This window comes from Capra hircus, chromosome 17 (genome assembly GCF_001704415.2).
Source record: "Capra hircus breed San Clemente chromosome 17, ASM170441v1, whole genome shotgun sequence".
Lineage (NCBI taxonomy): Eukaryota > Metazoa > Chordata > Mammalia > Artiodactyla > Bovidae > Capra > Capra hircus.
Window position 1 is genome coordinate 9,427,888 of NC_030824.1, and position 20,668 is coordinate 9,448,555.

Genomic DNA, 20,668 nt, shown 5'->3' on the forward strand with positions numbered 1-20,668 from the left:
GGGCAGCCATTAACCCTCTGTCTTCCTGGTGCTCTGCTGCCAGCATCTTTCCATATCGCCCGCCACGTTGGCTTTGACACATTAGAAGCGCCAACATGGAGGAAGACAAAAGCGAGTCATGGTGTCTGTGTAATAAGAGAAAGTTGACTTTCTATTCACGTATCTGAGATGAGATCTGGTTTATCCATCTGGTATTGTGATATCAGTGCTAGGAGCTTATGAGTCTTACAAAGGCCTGTGGCAATATTTGCACACTGAAAAAAAAGTGGCCTCTGAAATATGGAAAGAAAATCATAAAATTAAAGAAAAAATTGAATTTTATTTTCCACCTAGCTTTACTGAGTTATATTGTATATTTTGTATATATTATGTATACTCTATATTCATTGTATATACAAAAAATGTGTTTTTTGTATACATTGTATAGTAAAAATTGTATATACTTAGGTTGTTCAATGTGATTTTTAAGGTCTACAATGTGATGATTTAATATGTGTATACACTGTGAAATGATTATTGCAATCAAAGTAATTACACATCCATAAACTCATATAGTTACCTTTTTGTTGTTGCTGTTGTTGGTAATGAAAACACTTTAGATCTACTCTTGGGACTTTCCTGGTGGTCCAGTGGCTAAGACTTTGTGCTTCCACCACAGCGATGTGGGTTTGTTCCCTGGTCAGGGAACTAAGATCCTACATGCCTCACAGGAGGCCAAAATATAAATAAATAAAATAAAATTAAAATTCTTAAATAAAAGATCTACTCTTTTAGCAAATTTCAAGTAGACAATATAGTATTAATTAAAATCATCATGCTATATATTAGATCCCCAGAACTTACTTATCTTATAACTGAAACTTTATATCCTTTGGCTAATAACTCATTCCCCACTCCCACACCCACCCCAGCCCAACCACCTTTATCTCTGGTTCTAGGAGTTCTGCTTTGTATAATTGAAATTGATATGTGTTGCCTTTTGTGAAACACTGTACCCATTGTAATATACCTCAACTAGGTGATGGAACAGCCAGTTGAAGAGGCGTCTGCCCCAGTAGAGTTGGGGTGTGCCACCCTTCTAGCATGGGGAGGGGGAGCTCTCTGAACCCCACTGTTTAGGGTTTTTATGGAGATCCCATCACAGACGTCCCTGTAGTTCAAACAATAAAGAGGCAGGAGACCAGGGTTTGATCCCTGGGTTGGGAAGTTCCTCTGGAGAAGGGAATGGCAATCCGCTCCAGAATCCTGGAGCATTCCATGGACAGAGAAGCCTGGCAGGCTACAGTTCGTGGGGTCACGAAGATTAGGATGCAGCTGAGTGACTAACGCAGTCCACAGTCCACACTCCACATCACAGACACGATTGATTAAATCATTGGCTTTTGATGATTAACTGACAACTCTAGCCCTTATTCCCTTCCTGGAGGTTGGGAGGGGTTTGGGGCTGCAAGTTCCAACCCTCTAATTATGTCTCGATCTTTCCATAACCAGCTTCCATCCTGAAACTCTCTAGGGGCTCCCATCAACTTGTTGTCTCATCAGCATAAAAATACACTTAGCACTCCAGAGATCCAAGGGTCTTAGAAGCTCTTGTGTCAAGAACAGGGGACTAAGACCAACTACTGTAACAAAAGATGCTCCTAGCACTCTGTTGGGGGTTTCCTAGATGGCTCAGTGGATAAAGAATTGCCTGCAATGCAGGAGACACAGTTGGCACGGGTTCAGTTCCTGGGTTGGGAAGATCCTCGGAGGAGGTAATGGCAATCCACTCCAGTATTCTTGCCTGGAAAGTCCCATGGACAGAGGAGCCTGGCGGGCTGCAGTCCGGGGCGTCACAGAGTGTCGGACACGACTGAGCGACTAAGCACACAGCATCCTGTCATTTAGGAAATGACGAGAGTTCTGGGAGCTCTGTGTAAGCAACCGAGGACAGAGACCAAATGTATATTTGGTATTATACCACAGTCACTAACTCAGTGGCTTTAGGTTATGGCTTGATCTCCTGATCCTTAGCTTCTGGGTGTCCCATGGGATGACAAAAGTTCCTTGGTTGCTGTGAGGCCTGAGTGAGTTAATACACTTGGAGGATTCAGAATTGTACTTTGCGGCTCCAATAAGTGCATAATTTCTTCACCCTGAGCTGTGAACCTAGAGAAAAAGTTTGCATAACTCAGATTTTGAATCACAGTGGTGCAGCTTCCCAGTGTTTATGGATTTAGGGCACTCCCTGGGGGTATAATTAGAATCAGATTATGGGAAAGGTAGATCCACCCTGCCATCTATTTCCCTCCTCTTAGTTTAAATACAGGCTCCACTGCAAGTCACTCTCCCCAGGTGAGCTGAATAATTAATGCCAGTTCTGATAATCCTGCCTGGCTCAAAAATGGTTCATTATTACTAATAACAGCAACTACCATTGATTGAATGGCTTGTTCTGTGCCAGACTCTGCCCTGAACTCTTTTCTAGCATGGCGTCTAGCGTGAAGCATTCTCATAGAAACCTTAGTTCAAGTGCCACTCTTGCCTCCTCCAAGCAATTTGTCTTCAGGCAAGTCACTTCCCTTTTCTCTGAGCCTCAGTGTCCTCATCTGTAAAATGTGATGACAGGAACTGTTCCATCAGCAAAGTTGTGCTGAAGGTTAAATGCACTATTGATGCAAAACTTTTTTGCCTGAAGCCGGGCACGCCATAAGCACTTGCTAAATGTTCTTTTTTGTTATCATCATGTTCCTCAATCCTGATGGAAGCCCTCTGAGGTAGATATGAAAATCGTTTGGCTCGTTTCATGTGGCAACACTCTGACAAACAGACTCCTTCAGTGTTTAAATCCTTTTCCCTTTATAATCTTTTCTTCACAGTGTATTTGGGAGTGGGGATGTAAATTAGCCCCTATCAACAGGAAAGTGGGTATATACATTAGATTCATGCCACTGAAAATGAATGAGCTCGGGCTTTGTGAATCAATGTGAGTGAATCCTCCAAAAAACATAATGTCGAGAGCAATAAAAGCAAGTTGCCCCTAAATGCATATGGAATATTATTTCTATAAAGTTTAAAACTATGCAAAGCAACTGAATAAAGTCAGGGATACACATTACACACATGGGGAGTAAAAGTATAGAGACACATGAGACCGAAAACACCAACTTCACAGCAGAGATTCCCTCAGCGGAGCTGGTGGGGGGTATGGTTGAGGAGGGGGCACACAAGAGCCTTCAGATATCCTAGGGTGTTTATTTCTTTTTTAAAAAAATACTTATTTTTGGCTGTGTTGTGTCTTCATTGCCGTGCAGGCTTTTCTCTAGTTGTGGAGAGTGGGGGCTATTCTCTAGTTGTGGTGCGTGATCTCATTGCGGTGGCCCAATGAGAAGCCCACGCTTGGCACGTGGGCTCCATAGCAGCAGCTTCCAGGTTCTAGAGCTCAGGCTCAGTAGCTGTAGTACATGGGCTTGGTTCCTCCACAGCATGTGAGATCTTCCTGGACCAGGAATCGAACCTGTGTCTCTCCTGCATTGGCAGGCAGATTCTTTACCACTAAGTCACTAGGGAGCCCAGGATGCTTATTTCTTAATCTGCTGTTGGAGGCATTTATTATCTTTTATATCCTTTGTCGAATAAAAAATATAGTCACAAGCTGAAAGTAGAGAGTTATTTTATTTGGTGGGAACGTTTAGGACTCCGAACGTGGGAGACTCCATCTCAGTAGCTCTGAGGAAACTGCTCCAAGGAGGCAGGAGGGAAAGTCAGGCTCTATACAAGTTTGCAACAAAGGGAGCAGACAGTTGAACATTGAAGATCAGGTATCAGTTTAAGAATTTAGCATTCTGTGTGTAGGAAGATGCAAGCCTCTGGGCTCACCCTTCATCCATTCCCTTCATCTGCGCTCAGCTATCTGGGGCCCATCCTGTTTCCTTGTTTGCCTTGCTTCTCGAATTCTCCCAGTTCCTCTGCAATCACCGTGGAGGGTGGCAGCATCCACTGGATTGAAGTTTTGAGAGCTCTCATTCACATTTGGCAAATAGAAGGGGAAAAGTTGAAAGCAGTGACAGATTTCCTCCTCTTGGGCTCCAAAATCACTGTGGACAGTGACTGGGACGTGAAATCAGAAGACGATTGCTTTTTGGCAGGAAAGCCATGACAAACCTAGACAGTGTGTTGAAAAGCAGAGATATCACTCTGCCGACAGAGGTCCGTACAGGCAAGGTTATGGTTTTCCTAGTGGTCACGTGCAGTTGTGAGAGCTGGACCGTAAAGAAGGGAGAACACCAAAGAACTGATGCCTTCGAACTGTGGTGTTGGAGAAGACTCCCGAAAGTCCCGTGGACAGCAAGGAGATCAAACCAGACAATCTTAAGGGAGATCAACCCTGAATGTTCACTGGAAGGACTGATGCTGAATCTGAAGCTTCAGTACTTGGTCATCTGATGTGAACAGATGACTCATTGGAAAAGTCCCTGATGCTGGGAAAGATTGAGGGCAGAAGGAGAAGAGGGCATCAGAGGATGAGATAGCTAGATGACATCACTGATGCAATGAATGTGAACTTGGGCAAATTCCGGGAGCTGGTGAGGGACAGGGACGCCTGGGGTGCTGCAATCCTTGGGGTCACAAAGAGTCAGACCTGACTGGGTGACTGAACAACAAATTTGCATTTGATGGCTGTGACATTTCTTGTTTATTGATATGGCAGGAGATATTTTCATTTCACACCTTGAACATACAGCTCAAGTGGGTAACAGTAATTTTTAAAAATTGCACCCTAGCCATAAGGAAAGGAATTTAGGGACCCCCTCTGTATTCTTAAAATTCCACCACCCCTACCAACCATTAAAGATTCTTTAATCTTCCTGAACCCAAAGCTTCTCTCCACCCACCTCCATTTCTTCCTAGTGTCTCACTAACAAAACCCCCAACCCACTTGGCTCAAAATGGAGCTTCCTGGCAGCCAGGTTCTCAATTTGCATGTTAAAGGAGCACTTTTTTTTTGCTTTCTCCACCTGTGTTTTAATCATCATTCACTTCCCTGGCTTCATTCTGTTCACCTCCAAACACTCCCAGATATCCGCTGGCTCTTTTGCGGGTGGGTGTGAGGAAGAGATGGCAGGAGTTATACTTGATACTGCAGAAATGGGACCAACCTTATCTGGCAGGACTGAGACAAGTCATCATACGTAGGGCTCTCCTACTCCAATCCCGACTTCTTTGTAAGAGGAGTCTTATTAAAGTGCACACCAAAAGCAGTCTTGACATGGAAAGAGAATGCAATGTACTGCTCCTCACCCTCCAGCATGCCGCCTAGTTGTGTGTGTGTGTGTGTGTCTGTTGGTTGTGGAGGACTGAAGGAGCAGCATTTGCCAAGTCATCAGCTCTGGCCTTCTCGATAGCTGACCCTTTCATCAGGATCCCCAAGGTAGGAGAAGTTCTATCAATGAATAAGTACATTTTCCAGGTGGCTGAAACATACACCCCTGAGGTCATCTATATTTATATGCAGAACGCAAGGTTCAGAGAGGTTAAGTGATTTTTCCAAGGGAACACAGCTGACAAAGTGGCCAAGCTGATATCTGGTAGATCAAGGACTGTGTTTCTATTTGCTAATGTGTCGTTCAAACTTTTCTATCTTACTGAGGGTGATTTTAATGACAGTCATTCCAAGAAACGCTTCCCTGGTGGCTCAGACAGTAAAGCGTCTGTCTGCAATGTGGGCGACCCATCTTATTAACCCATTAATAAGATGGAGGTAAGTGATATGATCTTCTGGATCAATCCCTGGGTTGGGAAGATCCCCTGGAGGAGGAAATGGCAACCCACCTCAGTACTCTTGCCTGGAAAATCCCATGCATGGAGGAGCCTGGTAGGCTACAGTCCATGTGGTTACGAAGAGTTGGACACGAATGAGCGACTTCACTTTCATTTTCACTCCAAGAATCACCCCCCCCCCTTTAAAAACTGTTTTGCTTTCTAAAAGAGGGTAGGGAAACAATTTAACTTTTTGCCTATGATATAAAATTCAGTTATGCATCCTTTCCAAAGTTATACTCTCAGGTGTGTTTAAGGGGCAGGTGGGAAAGAAGCTAACATGTATTCACCAATGACCACATGCCAGGCATCTGCCAGATATCTTACACATTCCTATTTATGTTCCCTATTATCTGTTATTATTCCCATTTGATAGATGGAGAAACTGGCTCAGTGTGTATTCATTATCGACCACTGTATAACAAATGAACAGCTTTAAACAACAAACATTTATGATCTTCCATAGTTTCTGAGGAATCAGTGTTTCAGGAGCAGCTTGGGTGATTCTGGCTGAGAATTGCATGAGGTTGCAATCAGAGGGTGGCAGAGACTGTAATCTCTGAAGATGTGACGGGGCTGAAAAATTTACTTCCATTCACATGGTTTTTGGCCAGAAGCCTCAGTTCCTTGCCTCATGAATCTTTCCGTAAGCTACCCACATGACTTCACAGCATGGAATGATCCAGGAGAGACAGAGACCACAATGGAAGCCGTAATACCTTTTAAGACTTAGTCTCTGTAGGTGAACATTGTCAATTCTGCTTTATTCTGTTTGTTAGGAGAGGAGAATTAGGCTCTACACCTCTTAAAGGTGGAAGTATTAAAGAATTTGTACCTTTTTTAGAACTACCAACTCAGGGAGGTGCCGTCAACTTGCCGAAGTTCATAGGGTTTGTAAGTGGTAGAGGTTAGATGCAACCATAGTTCTAGATGGTTCCACACTCTTTTTCTTTTCACTGTACTGTGATTTCTCCCTGACTGAGGACTGGAGAGCTGTTTGCCCTTATGCTTATTTGGCCCAGACTGTGAGCCTCTTTATTTGCTTTTAAAGCTTTCCCCTTTCTATCTGCCTATCATCTATCGCATCTAAGCAACATCCTTCTTATTCTAAATTGGAATTTTGAATCTCCTGTGAAGTTGGGGAACCTGGGAACTTTTAGTGTGAGTTGTGTGTCCATTGAGAGTCAGTAGACTCTGAGTGACTATTTGGGGTTTCTTTTTCATCAGGTGGCATTTATAACATTTTGGAGTGCTGTGAAAGCTTTCTTCGTCTATTCCGGATTCTTCGTCTTGAAGATCATTGACGCTGTGGGTAAGTTTTGGATGAAATAATGATAATTATAAAGGTCTATTTAACTTATCCTTTGTATAACTCTTCAGAGTTTTCAAAGGTCATTTATACACAGCATATCACCTGATTCTCACTAAAAACCCGTTAATAGGATGGAGGTAAGTGATACGACCTTCTGGATAAGCTATGTTGAGCCACCACTTATCTGTGTACTTTTGTTCTCTTGGCACCTGCTTGGCGCTGACTCCTTCTTGCCTCCAGGCCACTCCTCTGCCTTTCTCCGAGGTGTGACAGTAGGCAGAGCCATAGGAGTCTGTGGTCTTGGAACTGTAAGGGGAGGGAAACCTTTTCTTCTCCTCTCTTAAGTTATGTCTTGCTGGACTGCAATTAAATACAAGCGCCAGGTAACTGAAGAAAAGACAAACAGATTTTATTCATATTAATATTTCTATGTGTACAAGGGCTTCACACAAGTGAAAACCCAAAGAAAAGGTTAAATTCAGGGGTTTATATGCCATCTTAGCGAAGAGTGATCAATTGTGGAGAAGTGACTAGTCCAAGAAAAAGGGGATTTGGGTTCCATAAGGGTGGTAAATTGGACGAAGGTGATAGGCAATACATGGTAGACAAAGGCTTATTAAGGTTTGTTATGCAGACTAGACTCAAGTAATCTCTAATGATAAAAGTGGTTCTTTACTTGGTAGGGGAGAAGAGGACACTTCTATATGTGGAAACATCTCACTTTTACAAGGAAAACTTATGCCTTATGTTTAGACAGAAAGAGGAGGGTAGAGAGCTCTGCCTGTGTGTGCTATTTCTTCAGTTGCATTCAGCTTGAGATAGTTCTTATGTCAAAGTAGCATATTTGTGGGTGGTATTCTGATCTGTTTCAGAGTTAATATTCTAATTTGCATTAACTCTTGTGAAAAGAGCATAGGTTTGTGTTAAACTTGGGTTCAGATTCCAGCTTTACCATTTACTAGATGTAAGTCCTCAGGCAAGCAGATTTATTTCTTTGAGTCTTGGTTTTCTCCTCTGTAAAATGGGGATTAAAAGCAATACCTACTTCACTGGACTGTTACAAGGATTAGATGATACATAAAAATGCTTAGCTTAGCGACTGCAAGGTAGTCAACACTCAAAGCCACCTTACATTTCTGAACACACTTGCCCTTATAAAGTCACTTCTCTGTATACCAAGATCTCAACTTGCTGCGTGACTTGGAGAAATTCCTTGGCCTCTCAAACTACCTTCACTTCTAAAATGAGTGGGTTCAATTGCGTAATTCCCGAGGTTCCTTCCATCTCTTAACAATTAACACCTTCAGATTGTCTATACAGCAAACCCATACTATTTACTAAAAAAATCTTTTCATTATATCCTGCTTGCCTTTGCTTGCTGTAGTAATTTTAGATAATAGTTGCACAGAATTAATAGAAGCCAAAGGGGTTGTTTTTTCACATGCAGAGATTGAGCAACACACTTATGTACATAATTACCTTTTCTTTTCCTTTGCAGTGTAGGAGGGCATATTGAGAAGTTTGCAGTGATTTGTTTCCCCTCCCATTGGCTCAAGGAACTGGCTAATGCAGTTTTATGTTAATTGGAAGACATGCTAAATAGCATGAGAAAAAGAAAGAGAGGCACTCAGTTAGAAAAAGTGCTTTTTAATCATTTACCTAAATGTGAATGTCTGATGGGTTTGCAGGAATTTCTGCAGCCCCCGAGGGAAGCTTTTCCTGTCCTCACTAGAGTTGATGAATAACGGATTCCAAGCAGGGCTCTGCAAACACCAGCAAACTATTCTTTCTGAATCCTCTTTCCAATTTCTTCTCCCCCACAAATGCCTAGCTGTGATTTTGGCCTGATCTCTTGTCTCTTAAATACACTATTCTTTGCTCAGCACGTGCTTCATTTTATGGCTAACAGAAAGGCAGTTTGATCTGAAGTCACCCTCCTGCTCTAAAACCTTCAGTGCTTCCCTATTGCCCACTGCATTGAATACCAGCTGCTCAGCCCAGAATGTTAACTTTCTTGGGAAGCCAAAACCGTTGACTTGCTTCTCCCCACACATGCCCTGGGATTTAAAAATTTTCCCTCTTAGGATTCATTCTCTTCCCTCCAACTTCTGTGCTCTTCTTCCCTTTCCTATTTTTCTACCTATCACCATCACACTCAGATTACCAGGACTCAGAGGCAAAGGATTTCTCTTCCAAGAAGACTTTCAATTCCCCTCTCTGTTCTTTGAATCACTGTTATGCTTGATTTCAGGAGCTCAGTATCTAGATAAGTGGTTCTGAGCACAAGCTTGGTAATCTGACAGACCTGGGAATGGACCTGGGTTCCCTCACTTACTGTGCTACCTTGGCAAAGTCACTTCCCCTCTCGAATTTTTAAACTTATTGTCTGTAAAATGGGGTTAATGATATTTACTTCTTTGTGTTGCTGTGGGGAGTAAATGATGCATATGAAACAGGGTGCTGCCTGGTTCATGTTTATTTTTAGAAACGAAATGTATAATAATGTATTTTACATTTGTTTCTTCCTACTTTTTGGAAGCACGCACCACAGTCAATGCCCACTGTCCTCCATCCACCACTCCAGCCAGAGTGCTAGCTCCTTGCAAACTCATCTCTATCACTGGCTGGTAGAATTATATCATGGACTTTAATTCTTTGTTCTTTCTTGTAGCCAAGATTTGTTTTGGTTAACATTTGCTGTCTTCAATGAGAAGGATGTAAACAAAATGTAAAAGTATTATATTTGGAATTTTTAACCCTGCTGCTGCTGCTGCTGCTAAGTCACTTCAGTCGTGTCTGACTCTGTGCGACCCCGTAGATGGCAGCCCACCAGGCTCCCCCGTCCCTGGGATTCTCTAGGCAAGAACACTGGAGTGGGTTGCCATTTCCTTCTCCAATGCATGAAAGTGAAAAGTGAAAGGGAAGTCGCTCAGTCGTGTCTGACTCTTAGCGACCCCATGGACTGCAGCCCACCAGGCTCCTCTGTCCATGGGATTTTCCAGGCAAGAGTATTGGAGTGGGGTGCCATTATATTTGGAACTTTTAACCCTAAATCAGTGTAAAAGAAAGTTAAACATTCACATGTTATATTCTATAAGTTGATAACATTTATACTCCCAAAGTTATTAAAGCTTAAAACTGCCCTAAACTTTTTGGCATACCCTGTATTTCCCCACCTCTGGTCTTTGGGTTCAGTTAGATATTTCACTTTGGCACAAAGAGTGAGAAGGAAGTGATGCTGCCACTGGACCGAAGAGGTTGAGAGATGTGGGGCAGAGCCGCCAGGAGAGCCCATCCTTGATAAGGTGACCTGCATGTGTGTGGGTGCGTGCTAAGTCACTTGAGCTGTGCCTGACTCTTTGCGACCCCTAGGACTGTAGCCTGCTAGGCTCCCCTGTCCATGGGATTCTCCAGGCAAAAATACTGGAGTGGCTCGCCACTCCCTCCTCCTGAGGATCTTCCTGACCCGGGCATTGAACCCGTGTCTCTATGTCTCCTGCACTGGCAGGTGGGTTCTTTACCACTAGTGCCATCATTGGCTGAAACGAGATTTGGGGTGGTTTATCACAAAGCAGTAGTTACTGAATATACCCTTTTAACTACTATCCAGCCCACGGTAGGTTCTTAGTAAATATTTATTGCGTTAAATTAGCAAATTCCTGTATTGTGCTTTGGGGAACACTTTTGTTCTCAAGGTTAGTTTTTTAATTTCATTAATTAAGGACTTCTTTCAATTGAGATGTTAACTCATTAGGATATTTGGGGAAATTGACTTCTAAGATGGTAGGACTCAAGACTTGGCACATGCGAATCTGCTTGTGAAAAGCAAGCAATGGTTAATTTCCAAGGGCTTGAGCCTCTATGTTAAACATGCAGTAAACTTTGAAATTCTCCAAGCCAGGCTTCAGCAGTACATGAACTGTGAACTTCCAGATGTTCAAGCTGGTTTTAGAAAAGGCAGAGGAACCAGAGATCAAATTGCCAACATCCACTGGATCATCGAAAAAGCAAGAGAGTTCCAGAAAAACATCTATTTCTGCTTTATTGACTATGCCAAAGACTTTGACTGTGTGGATCACAATAAACTGTGGAAAATTCTGAAAGAGATGGGAATGCCAGACCACCTGACCTGCCTCTTGAGAAACCTATATGCAAGTCAGGAAGCAACAGTTAGAACTGTACATGGAACAACAGACAGGTTCCAAATAGGAAAAGGAGTACATCAAGGTTGTATATTGTCACCCTGCTTATTTAACTTCTATGCAGAGTATATAATGAGAAACGCTGGGCTGGAAGAAGCACAAGCTGGAATCAAGATTGCTGGGAGAAATATCGATAACCTCAGATATGCAGATAACACCACCCTTATGGCAGAAAGTGAAGAGGAACTAAAAAGCCTGTTGATGAAAGTGAAAGAGGAGAGTGAAAAAGTTGGCTTAAAGCTCAACATTCAGAAAACAAAGATCATGGCATCTGGTCCCGTCACTTCATGGGAAATAGATGGGGAAACAGTGGAAACAGTGTCAGACTTTATTTTGGGGGGTTCCAAAATCACTGCAGATGGTGATTGCAGCCATGAAATTAAAAGACGCTTACTCCTTGGAAGGAAAGTTATGACCAACCTAGATAGTATATTGAAAAGCTGAGATATTACTTTTGCAACAAAGGTCCGTCTAGTCAAGGCTATGGTTTTTCCAGTGGTCATGTATGGATGTGAGAGTTGGACTGTGAAGAAAGCTGTGCACTGAAGAATTGATGCTTTTGAACTGTGGTGTTGGAGAAGACTCTTGAGAGTCCCTTGGACTGCAAGGAGATCCAACCAGTCCATCCTAAAGGAGATCAGCCCTGGGTGTTCATTGGAAGGTCTGATGTTGAGGCTGAAACTCAACAAATACTTTGGCCACCTGATGTGAAGAGTTGACTCATTGGAAAAGACCCTGATGCTGGGAGGGATTGGGGGCAGGAAGAGAAGGGGACCACAGAGGATGAGATGGCTGGATGGCATCACTGACTCGGTGGACATGAATTTGAGTGAACTCCGGGAGCTGGTGATGGACAGGGAGGCCTGGCGTGCTGTGTGTGCTTCATGGGGTCGCAAAGAGTCAGACACGACTGAGCGACTAAACTGAACTGAAACTTTGCAAAAGGCTTCCCTGATGGCTCAGTGGGTGAAGAATCTTCCTTCAATGAAGTAAACATAAGAAATGCTGGTTTGATCCTTGGTTCAGGAAGATCCCCTGGAGAAGGAAATGGCAACCCACTCCAGTATTCTTGCCTGGAAAACTCCATGGGCAGAGGAGCCTGGCGGGCTACAGTCCGAACTGTTGCCAAGAGTCAGACACACGACTGAGCGACTAAGCACACAAACTTTGAAAAGAGAACATGAAACAGAAGCACACTTTTTTTTTTTGTACTATGTATTTGAAACCTGGTGTGTATTTTACACTTACAGCATATTGCAGTTTGGATGCTAAATTTCCATCTGAAGTATTTGATTTAGATTTCATAAGATTTACAATTGGCAAAGTAGAGTCATATAACTAAGTCTTCAGCATACTTAAAAATTTTCTCATAACTGGATCAAATCTTGGTTTTAAAATTCATTAAAAATCCATATTTCAGTCACTCTAGCCACATTTTGAATACTCAGAAGCCACATGTGGCTTGTAGTTAGTATATTGGGACAGTGCACGTCTGGCTGTTTCATGAGTATCATCTTCCCCAACCCCTCAAGGACTGTTTCTTATCCAGTGGTACCACCATATCTGTATGTTAGGAGTTCAAGGATATTATCCTCAACTTCTTCTTCTCCCCTTTCCAGCTCCCACCAGTCAGGAGTCCTGTTGAGTCCACCTCATCCGTGGCTCACGGATCCATCCTTCTCTCTCCAGTCTGCAGTGACACTTCTCTAGGTGAGGCTCCTACTGTCTCTCCCCTGAAATGACCCTAACAGCCTTCTTACTGGGAGTCCCTTTTTCCTGTGGTCATTCCACCTTCTGCTACTCTTTTCTCCATCTGAAGACAGCTCGATCTTCCTAACAGGCAGATCTGATCACTCCCTCCTTGTCCTGTGGCTTGCATCTTTTCCATGGCTCTCTGTGTCCCCTCAGATGAATTCTAAGCTCCTCAATGTGACTTATGAGGCTTTGCCTACTGCTCCACCCTCATATTTTCTGGTCCAGTCAGGCTATAATGCTGTCCCTTCAGTTTCCTCTGTGACCTCTGGGCCTCTGCACATAACAATCTGTCTGCCCGGAATGCCATTCCTTTCCCCCCTTCCACTTCCTGCTTATCCTCCAGTTGACTTCCTCTGAGAAGCCTGCTCAGATCCCCCTGAGTCCGCATTAGGAGCTCCTCGTCAATGCTCTGACATCTCTGGTACTCCCCTCCCCTGCCGCCTTCTGGCATCAATGGCAGAACTCTGTGTGCTTATGGACCAGTTGTGCCTTCTTCTTTGCTATATTCCCCAGTCTCTAGAATGATGTCTAGAATAGGTACCTGGTAATATGTATTGAACAGATTATAGAACTTTCGTCTCAAACCAGTCTGCCAGCTTGCATCCTACTCTTCAGAAGCATCTAGGTGATGGAAAGCAAATCCAATACTAACTTCTGGGAAATCACCCCCAATCCAAGTCTACCACGTAGAGGGCCAGTGGTCTTGGTACCCATCGTGACAGAATAGCTTGCACACCTCCCCGTGTGTGCCTTGAGCCAATGGGCCCCACCCCCCTTCTGCAGCAAACCCCTTCCCTGGGTCATTTGACTTCAGCCACACCATCCCCATCATCACTCTGTTTCTACCGTAGGACCTTTGCGCTTGCTGTTCTTTCTGGCTTTTCTTCTCATTCTGGTCTCAAATGGCTTTCCCTTTGATAAGCCCTCTCTGATGTATGTAAAGTAGCCCTTTGCCCAGTCCCTCTGCATTCCCTTCTCTAATTTGGTTGTCTTTATGGTACTTAGATTTGTCTGAGATTTTTCTATGTAAACCTCTTCTGTTTACAGTTAGCCTCTTCCTGCTTGAATGTACATCGCTTGTCATCTGATTCATGGATGGGAGCATGGCTGCTTCCCTAGTGCCTAGAACAGGGCCTTGAATCTTGTCCAGTCCCTAAGTCATGTCCAACTCTTTGTGACCCCATGGACTATAGGGTGTCAGGCTTCCTGTCCTTCACTATCTCCCGGAGTTTGCTCAAACTTACATCCACTGAGTCGGTGATGCCATCCAACCATCTCAGCCTCTGTCATCCCCTTTTCCTCTTGCCCTCAATCTTTCCCAGCAACAGGGTCTTTTCCAATGAGTTGGCTCTTTGCATCAGGTGGCCAAGTATTGGAGCTTCAGCTTTGGCATCAGTCCTTCCAATGTATATTCAGGGTTGATTTCCTTTAGGACTGACTGATTTGATCTCCTTGCTCTCCAAGGGACTCTCAAGCATCTTCTCTAGGTGCTCAATATATACTTGTTCAATGGATGTACAGTTGGATTGGATGTGCAATTAAGCTTTTCAGCAAGCAGAAATACTTCCAGGGATCAGTTTAGGCAGATTCCAAACATTCTTTCTTTCTTACTTTTTTGTTTGTTAATCAGTTTTATTGACCTGTGGTAATGACGTCTTTTCATTTTTATATAATAGAACTGGTTCATGGTCCCGTGGTTTTATGGGTTTAGAAAAATGTACTCCTGTAACCACTGCTGCAGTTGGAGATGGTCAGCTGAACAGACTTTTTACCTCCCCAGGAAAGGTGTAAGAATTCTGCCCCAGGGAGTTCCTGCCATTCTTCTGGGAATGTTTCAACCCTGCCTGGATCCTTACTCATCCTATTTGGAGCATCTTTGAGAGAAATCATGGTCATTATTTCTTACTTTAGTGTGTAGTTCTAGCAAATAGGAATACTCTTACATAATTGTTCTAGTCAGGAAGGAAGATAAAAAGGAAAAAATAATGAGAGTTCCCTCAATGAAATTAGCAGCCTGCAGCAGGATAACTGTCCTTCCTACTCCTTAATTGAAATGGATGTACATATGGCTAGTGGCTGAAGCGTTTGTCAGATATAGGTGCATCGGCCAGAATCCTAACTGTTGCCACCGCATTTCCCCATGCTCTGCAGTGAGACATTTTTGGAACATTAATGAAATCCGGACTATAAAGATTCCAGAGAAGAAATAAAGTGAAAACAAAGCAACCTTTTGCAAACCCACGCTCTGCTTTAAATAAAGAGCAATGTCTTTTGAATAATTCAACCCCGCCTGTCAAAATATTTTTTTTTTGGGGGGGTGTGGGCTATTCATTTGGAACTGCTCCAGGAGCCTCTTAATCTGCAGCCTTTGGTGCATTTTCGGGGCTGAAACAAGTCTGCTGACTTCTGTTTTATTTCCTAGTGCATATCTAGATCTTAAAAGGCTGTTGGTTTGATTGAAGTTAAACATGTTGTTACCCCAGTTCTTAGAATGCACACCCCTTTAATGGGGCTGGGAAATCTTGTCATTGTTTTCTTCTCAGGAAGTTGTTAGCACTTCATTATTGTTCTGTTAAACTTTTCACCCATGACTGGGGTTCTTTTATCTGCCCTTGGGGTTCCCTCACAGAGTTTTACTTTTTAGCTTCTAAGATCTTCCAGGTGAAATCCAAGGAGAGCATCTGGGTGTAAACAAGGTTATTCAAGGTGGGCTGGCTGGTGACAAAGTTGTTTCTTGTTGTTCAGCCCCTAAGTTGTGTCTGACTCTTTGCAACCCTATGGACTACAGCATTCCAGGTTTCTCTGTCCTCCACTCTCTCCCGGAGTTTGCTGAAATTTGTGTACTTATTCAACAATAATAGTAAATTATTATTATATACTATTATTATTCCTATCTATTGAACTCAGACTCTGCTAGGTCTGTGTTAAGACCATTCTCTCCTAACCTCATTTAACGGGCACAACAGCCCTGTGAGGTGGGTCTAATTATGCCCATTTTACAGATGGAGAAACAGACTCAGAGAGAGCTAAATTCATGCCCAAGGTCACAGAGCTGGTAGAGGTCATTGTGCAGAGTGAAACCTAGAACTGTCTGACTTCAAAGCCCACAATCTTCCTTGTTCTGCTAAATAGATGCTCCAGACTGAAGCATGAGGGTGGTAATCCAGGAGATTGGCTACCACCTGAGTTAGCTTAGGGCCTGGCTGTATGAGAATCCACCGGCCTGCTGGTTGGAGGGCCCAGGCATCCTCTTCTCTGGAAATGAGGTGTCAGGGGTACTCTTGCTGGCCTGGTGATTCACAGGATAGTCTTTGCTGTCAGGCAGATCTGGGGGTTTGAATCCTGGCTTCGCCACTTCTTGTTATGGTAGGCTTAATAATGGCCTCCAAATATGTTCATGTCTTAATCCCTGTGAATGTTACCACACATGGCAAAAGGGACTTCGTAGACGTGATTAAGATGGGGAGATTGTCCTGGATTATCTGGGGACCCAATGTAATTATGAAGATCCGTATAAGAGAGAGGCAGGAGGGTCAGTAGAGCAACTGTTTCCATCTGTTTGGGCCACTAACAAAATACCACAGACTGGGAGCCTTATCAACCACATTTACTCTCACAGTTCTGGAGGCTGCAAGTCCACGATCAAGATGCTGGAAGATTTGGTGTGTAGTGAGAGCCCAGTTCCTGGCTCATCAGTAGCTGTCTTCTCGCTGCGTTCTCACAGGGTAAAAGGGACTCACTGGGGTCTCTTTTATAAGGGCAGTAATCTCATTCATGACGGCTCTACCCTCATGACCTAGTCACCTCCTAAAGGTTCCATCTTCAGTCACCACCACACTGGGAGTCAGTTGTCAACATATGAGTTTGGAGGGGCACAAACATCCTGTCTATAGCAACAGGGAGCAGAGATTGGAGTGATATCCTTAAGAGAGGGAGGAAGGAGCCATAAGCCAAGGATGGAATGCAGGCAGCTACTAGAAGCTGGAAAAGGCAGGGAAATAGATCCTCCCCTCAAAGCCTCTAGAGGGAACCAGTTCTCCTGACACCTTGATTTTAGCCCTGGGAGCCTGATTTCTGGCTTCTGACTTCCAGAACTGCAAGAAAATAAATGTGGGTTGTTCTAAGCACCTAAATTTATGGTATAGTGGCAATGGAGAATTAATACACCAGGATGTTTGTCTTTGGGCTTATGAATGATCCTCCCTGAGCCCCAATTTCATTATCTGTGAAATGGGCATAATAGTAACAATGCCTACATCATAGCCTAATGCTGAAAGGTGTTGAGGCACGGAAGTTCCTTTATGGTTGGCACATAGTACATGTTGATTAAATGCTAGCTAAGACCCCGATGCTGGGAAAGATTGAGGGCAAGAGGAGAAGGGGGTGACAGAGGATGAGATGGTTGGATGGCATCACTGACTCAATGGAAATGAATTTGAGCAAACTCTGGGAGACAGTGAAGGACAGGGAAGCCCTGGGTCCTGCAGTCCATGGGGTCGCAATGAGTTGGACACCACTGAGTGAATGAAGAATGACCGTGATGGTTACTGTTACCACTAACATTATTATTATTAATGCTAATATGAAGATAAGCATGCCAATCAAAGAACCTGAAAATAAAAATCAACTCAGGAGCAACTTTGTGTTGGGCTAATTCATATCCTGTCTATTAGATATTAGATATTGGATATCCTGTCTATTGGATAAAATATTGCACTATTTTATATTGAGGGACTCATTCTATATTAGAGGACTCATGGATGAGCTTCAGAGGATCTGTGGATTTCCGATGATCGTATCCCAGGAGCCTGCATAGTACCTGGTACACAGCAGGTACTGCACAGATATTTAAGGCATAATTAATGACAGATAGAAATCGGTGTTTCTTTGCTTTTGTTGTCTTTTTTTTTCCTAGTAGCTTTGAGAAGTCTGGCAGACCCTAGCGTAACTGGGGACCTGCCTTATGGAGATGGGCTTGCCTTCTGCCCTCAGCCATCTGGCAAACCCTGGCGCCACCTCCCCAGGGCCACCAGCACTCACTCTCCCAACCCAGTGCCAGTCCTTCCCTGCTCTGGCCACTGAAGAGGAAGTCTCCATGGTAACAGTTTCAGGGGCATTGGGCCAACCGAAGCCAGAGGAAATGAAGGAGGGAAGGGTGCCCGTGCCAGCCAGTGCTTCCTGGGGACACGCTTAAGCCAGTTTGCTTTGCCTCCAGTGGAGATCTCAGCCGCAGAGGGCGGCAGATCCTATAGCAATTGCGGAGTGGCTGGGGCTTATCTTTCAGTGGCTTCTTTCCTTTCCTTACGCCGTCCTTTTGTCATATCCTTTCCCCAAACTTGTATAAGGATCCCAATGCTTCCAAAGAACCTGAAGTTACCCACTGTTGTCAAGTAAAATCTCTGGGATTTCAAGCTGGCTCCCTCACATACTGGTAGTGTGACCTTGAGCAAGCTACCTAACCTCCTTGGGCCTTGGTTTCATCATCTGTAAAATGGGATTTTTGTAAACATGAATAGAGAATCTGTGGTGCCCTTAGCATGATGCCTGAAAGCTAGTAAATGCTTATTAAAATTTCCTCTATAATATCTGCTTGAAATGGGGAAACTGAGGCCTGAGTCCTGATCCCTAGAATCCTCATGGCCAGCAGTCCTGTTTTCTCTTTCTCTGGGAGTAACTTCTCTTTCTTTCTCCCAATTAAATCTTCGCTGTCTGTTGTCTCCTGCCATCAGGGCCCTCCTAAATATCAGGTCGTTAGCCTCTGCCGAATAGATCCATTCTCAAATGTTAAGGCTGAGCTGAAGACTGTTAAAGGGTTTGTTGCATTTTAGAAGAGTATTCCTGAGCCTGTTATGCCCAGTGTCCGAGTCCCCAAAACTGAGAGAATAAGACATCCACAGCAGTGCAAAAGCATAAAGGGGTTTATTGCTAGCTCGACCTAGGGCTCAGGTCTCATCCAGCGCAGTGGAGTCTTGACGAGAGCCCCGAGCTCTGAATCACATCTACTTTTATACAGATGGTTCTTTGTTCCTGTAACAGCATAGCTGATTAGTTAAACCGTACGCACGCGCAGGACTTTTAAACCTCGCATCCCTATCCGGATTGGCTCAGGTCTGGCAAGGCGGGGGGCTACTGGGATTTTTTTCTGATTGGTCGAGCTACACTGCCTGCGGGAGTTCCCAGTGCCTCAGCTTTCCTAGAGACTAAACCTCAGGCCTAGCCTGCCCCTTAGAGCCTGTCCTGGCTCCAGTTTGGTCCTAACAAGCCTTCCCTGGGGTCCAGTGGCTAAGACTCTGCTCCCATTGCAGTGGGCCTGGGTTTGATCCCTATTCAGGAACTAGATCCCACATGCTGCAATGAAGAGTTTGCATGCTGCAACTAAAGATCCTGCATGCCGCAACTAAGACCCAGTGCAGCCAGATATGCGTGTGTGTATATATATTTAAAAAGAGTATTCTCAGTGATGATGCCTGCAATGCAGGAGATCTAGGTTTGATCCTTGGGTCAGGAAGATCCACCGGAGAAGGGAATGACAACCCACTCCAATATCTTGCCTGGAGAATTCCATGGGCAGAGGAGCCTGGCAGGCTACAGTCCATTGGGTTGCAAAGAGTTGGACACGACTGAGTGACTAACACACAGTGATGATAATGCTTTAATTTGAAGGCAAAATCTTGAGAGGGTAAAAGTTGCCCAGCATCAGGCAGTGAGAGGTTTTAAAAGTAAGAGAGAGATGATATCACTGAAGCTCTGAGAAGTCAATCAACTCACTCCGGGCCACACAGCTGCTCAGTGGTGAGGCTGGGATTTGAACCTCTGTCTGCCTTTCAGCTGAGCTCATGCAGCACCCTCCTGTTTTTCCTCAGTTGGTTTCTTACTTGTTCACCCATAGAGATGCACAGAAGAGATGATCTTTCAGATGCTCTGAAACCAGAGGTAGAATGTTGATCCAGTAGCTGAAATTTGGAAAGTTGGCAGAGACAAATGTGGTAGCTTCCTTGCCTCTCAGCTCAGCTGGGTGAACAGATCTTATCAACAGCTTCCCAGCTTCCCTGAGGGGGGTTTGAGAGGCATTTGTAATGCAGATCTGACTCTGGGCAAGGACCCAGCTTCCCACCAACACCTCTGGCTGAGCCATTTCCTTAAATTACAGGAAGCTGTTTTTCCCCCTCTCAGACCCTGAGGTCTGAGGCTGAAGTTGAAGAGCTCCCGCAGCCTGAGCCCTCTCTCCCTCCCTGTTTGAAGAGCATCATCTCTTTTCCATCTTTGCCTCCCCTGCTCCCTGCTTTCTCTGAGGAGCTGGAGGTGCCAGGAAAATGAGAGAGAAGGGACAAAGAAAAGCACTGAATCTCTGGGCTCGGAGTTACCGAATGAGCTGTTCCTGCTGGTCCCTGCATGCAATTAAGACTTGCAAATCCGTGTTGCTCAGGTGTTGGCGGCATTAATCCCAGGCACCTTGGGGCACCCAGCATCCCCAAATGGCTACTCTTGTCATTTAGCCAGTCTCCTTAGGGTGTGCTTGGGCATGGGTGGGTGGGATTCAGAGATGCTTGTGGCCATAGTGAACTTATTCATTTACTCACTCACTCTCTGTCCGTCCATT

General features: G+C 44.3%; 1 protein-coding gene across 2 annotated transcripts in view; it reads left to right on the forward strand.

The window, feature by feature from the left end:
• Positions 1-20,668, forward strand: part of RPH3A (rabphilin 3A) — a 275,247-nt gene that overhangs the window by 14,047 nt on the left and 240,532 nt on the right. For both annotated transcript variants that reach the window (XM_013970800.2, XM_018061158.1), the window contains exon 2: positions 7,027-7,111. The gene's annotated coding sequence lies outside the window, so the exon portion shown is untranslated. The remainder of the gene's footprint in view (positions 1-7,026; positions 7,112-20,668) is intronic.